This window comes from Sapajus apella, unplaced genomic scaffold (genome assembly GCF_009761245.1).
Source record: "Sapajus apella isolate SASKATOON/1434 unplaced genomic scaffold, GSC_monkey_1.0 scaffold36, whole genome shotgun sequence".
NCBI lineage: Eukaryota > Metazoa > Chordata > Mammalia > Primates > Cebidae > Sapajus > Sapajus apella.
In genome coordinates, this window is record NW_022436976.1 from 7,201,894 (window position 1) to 7,206,234 (window position 4,341).

At 40.7% G+C, this 4,341-nt stretch overlaps 1 pseudogene across 1 annotated transcript; it reads right to left on the reverse strand.

Annotated features, from left to right (window-relative positions):
- Positions 1 to 824: 824 nt before the first annotated feature.
- Positions 825 to 2,628, reverse strand: LOC116563698 (annotated as a pseudogene). Its single transcript, XR_004274525.1, has one exon. The product of XR_004274525.1 is annotated as a putative E3 ubiquitin-protein ligase UBR7 pseudogene (transcript).
- Positions 2,629 to 4,341: the final 1,713 nt, after the last annotated feature.

Here is a 4,341-nt window from a genome sequence, read left to right on the forward strand (position 1 = left end):
GGGATTGGGCACTCGAATAAATACATGAATGCTGGACACAAAAGGAATATTAATATACATGAGTGGCCCACAGCCTCAAATGCTTTTGTTAACATACATCAAGGTGTGTCTCCTACTGTTTCCCCAGAGGGAGAGAGAAGCTGAGGCTCTATATAGATCACAGGGTGTTTCCCACATAGACTGAGGGGCATCTCATATCAATAATAAGGAGGTGTCACATCAACTGAAAGGACTACCCTCAAATGTGGGGCACTATACAACCTTCCACGAGGATCTTAAAAAAAAAAAATCTCATAGTTGTTAGGGAAGCAGAGGTGTACATTAACATTATATACATAAAACTCGTCATTTGTGCAGCCTTGGGCCTTGTTTGGAATCTCTTCCACAGTCTGTCTCTTCCAAAACTGGGCTCACTGTCCTGCTTATTATGCGTAAGCTAACTCAGGATCGGTTTTCTTCAGCACAGATTCAAGGGGAAAAAATAATAATTTATTGAAGTTCTAATAACATTTTCATAACAGAATATCATAATAGGTCCATTTTTGATATATGCTTATGAATATCCCTGATAATATCAAGAAATCCAGAGGACTTCAAAAACCACCAAGATTTCACAGGGGTGAGACCCGGTCTGTTTTCTAGGCAGCAGAAAAGGGACTAGTATACTGGCAAATGTTCTCCAGGAAGCCCTGTGAGCGCTACAGTACTGAAATTCTAATTGTAGTGCCAGTGGAATCATCAAAGAAAATTTCACTTTAAATGTATTAGCAAAATTTGTAACAAAGGTTTCCTTCCTCAATACTGTCATCCATTAATTTCCCACCTGTGATGGACACCCAGACTAGAAAACCATCAGTCCTGGCTATTCTGGAGGCTGGGCTCAGAGAAAACAAGTTCTAAGATCCTTTCTAAACTATGACCAAACCTCAGAGAGCAGGGATGTGAAGGAAGGAGCAGACCAGGCGTGAGGAAACTTTGACCCAAGGCACCACAATCATAGGGGTGAGGGGACCTGTTTAGATTCTAGGCGACAGGAAGAGAGCCTTCTGTGATGCCTGCAGAGGAGGTCATAGAAGGCAATAGCTCTGTGGCAAAACACACTCATCTGGGAGTGAAATAACAGATCATTAAACAAGAAACCAATTTGCTTTCTCAAAACCAAATCAAACTTTTAAAAACATATGCAAATAATCCTGGGTGCACTGGAGTAGGTGTACAATGGAGATCTGTGGAATGAGCTGTGTTTGCTAAGTCACAGAGGATGCTGGCTGTGAAGTCAGCATCCACACTGTGGCTACTGCAGCTAAGGAGAACGAAGGGAGCATGAGGCCTCTCCAGACAGAGGATGGAAAGGGGGCCAAATGTGAACCACACCTCTTTTATTATTACAAGAATAGGAAGCGGCATTTTCATTGGCCTGAATGAGAAAGCCTCACTCTCCACTCTAGCTGCAGTAACACTGCATCCCTTCCACTCTTCTCTTTTTTGACTGAAACTCTTCAAAGAATTGCTGAATGTCCTCTCTCTTAACAATGGTGCCTTCGTCAGCAAATCTCTTGAGATAGTCTTTAAGTTCAGTCTTCAAATCATTGTATTCACAAATGAATTCCACTTGCTGGACTCTGTTCACGCTGCTAAGCGTGTCCATTAGAGGATCTCTCCTATCAGTGGCCTGCTCAATCTTGCCTTTGTTTTCATAAGCCAGAACTGTGCCGTATTCATCTGTCAGGAACAAGACATCTAGATCTCCATACATTTTCATATAGTCTTGGCAGGTGCACAACTTGCTATGCCAGTTCAGGGGCCAATAGGTGGCAGTGTCTTTTTTTATAAACTGCTTAGCTTTAAGCTCCTGAAGTTTGCAGCCAGATTTTGATTCTGTGTTGAGGCTTTCATTCTTAAACACTGTCTGGAGATCAGATTCAGAACTAGAGCTAGCACATGGTTCACTGTTCTCTGCTTTAACCTCCTGGACATCCCTTCCCTGTTCTGGAACATCCTCTTTGAGGGTACTATCTTGATGCTCTCCATTTTTGGGTTTAATAACTTCCTGATCACCTATTCCACCAATATTCCATACCATTCCATCATCCTCAGTGGATAGTTTGACTACTGCCAATTGTGCAGCATAAGCCCACAAGAAAGAACAACGTTTCATGCAGGCCTGGCATACCATCTCTTGAAAATCCCCACTCTCAGGGGGAACGGCACCAAGATGCCTTCTGTGGAACCAGTCTTCACAGACTACACACTGGATCATCTCATCTGGAATCTCGTCTTCGGGATATATAAGGTCTCTTGCAAATGCAGTACAATCCAAAAAAGTTATCATTATACTTATTGCCAGAATTTACCTTTGCTTTGTCAGGAAATAATTTGCATTCCAAATTCTTAAACTTGCTGTTTCCACAATCACAACGAAAATTTCTTTTTGTGTATAGCTCAAATAGTTTGTGTCTTCCATGACATTCGTAACTGCAAGCTAAACAAATTCCTGCTGGTTCTTCTCCCTCTGGGGTGCTACAGGCCGGTAGTGCTTGTCTCTTTGCTGAGCCCTGAGAGTAGGAGCATTTCTCGGAGTCACTGCTGCCCAGGACAGCACACGCCACCTTCTCCAGCTCCTTGTCCTCCTCAAGGACGTCGATCAGCTCCGGCCATCCTCAACTGTCACCTGAACAGCGGCTCGGCCCTGGCGGAGGCGGGACGGAACTGATTCTTTATGAGGTTAAACAAGTTGCTTTAGGGATTGTTGCTAATACGTTAACAAAGCTGGATCTTGAAAGCAGCTCTGAATCCAAGCTAGAGTGAAGCTCTTTTTTTCCCTCTTCTCCGGTCACACTGTTCAGAGTACAAAAGTCATGGTCCTGTGCTCTCATAGGGCACCAGACTATTGCAAGAGCAAGTAATTGCACCCATGTAAGAGTTAAGGTTCATGATAACCAGGATCATGAGGACAATGGTCCCATAGTAAAAAAGAGAGAAGCAAGGGCAATAGAGGGTAATTTGGATCTATTTTTCTTTATTTAACATGTAGTACTTGAAGAAGGTAGATGATAATTTGAGAGCCTATCTTCTTCCATCTCTTTCTCTATGTCTCTGTCTCTCTGTCTCTTTCAAGGAAATATGAAAATATTTATCAAACACTAAAGCAAAGACAATACATATTTGTATAGCTGGAGATTATAAGAGAGTTTAAAAAACTTTAATATACCTTATATAGTCTTTACATGGTTTTAAAATCAATAAAGAAACTAATTTTTCTGTTCTTACTGGAAATAAAAGAATATAGGCTAATCACACTATAATCCACTGATTCAACAAAGCCAAATAGGTAAATTCCCTCATCTCACGTAATGATCATATTAAATCAGTTACTAAGTCCCATACACAATCACACTAGATTCATTTCCAAACTGTTCAATCCAACTTCTCCTTTGTCACTATCTTACCGTCTTAGACCCTTATCATTCTACTCATTGAAAATATTAATTCTATTAAGAGCCTGCTATGTACCAGACAAAGTTCTAGGCACATTAGTAAACAAAGGAGAAGATTCCTGCCTTAAACTCTAGCAAGGCAGAAAGACAATAGAATAATTTAAAGAATAAATTGAGTAATATGTTAGAAGATAACAAATGCTTTGGGAGGAAATATGAAGCAGGTCATAGACGATTGTGAGTGCTAGGAAGAGATGGATGTTTGCAATCTTGAATAGGGTGACCAGGGAAGCCCTCACTGAGAGGGTGACCCTTGAGTCAAGGTTTAAAAGCAATAAGGGAATTAACTCTGCATTTATGAGACAAAGATCCTAAGATGGGGCATATCTAGCATTTATGAGAATTAGCAAGGAGGCCAGCGAGGCTAGAATGAGGGAACCAAGGAAAGAAGAGTAAGAGACAAGGGCAGACGGGTGATGGGAGCTTGTAAGTTATTGATTATAAAGACTTTATCTTTTACTCTGAGCGATTTGAAGAATCATTGCAAGAGTTGAGCAGAGAAGTGACATGACCTGGTTTGATTTTTAAAAGAATAGCTCTGGCTGCTGTGTCATGATTATCCTATAAGAGGCAAAGATAGAAGCAAGAAAACAAGTGAAGATTTTATTACAGAAACCCAGAAATCCATTTCTTGCTCTGTCTACAAAAAATAAACTTTAGTATGTCTTAGTCTTTATGCCTTTCAGTCCATCTGTCATCCTGACATCAGTTATTTCCTGAAATAAAAGTTTGATCACGTGATGTGCCTATTTCAAAATTTCAGTGATTGCCTGTTGCCCATAGATTTATGACCAACTTCTTCATACAAATCTCTTCAAAGTCTGACACGAATCTATTTTTTTCA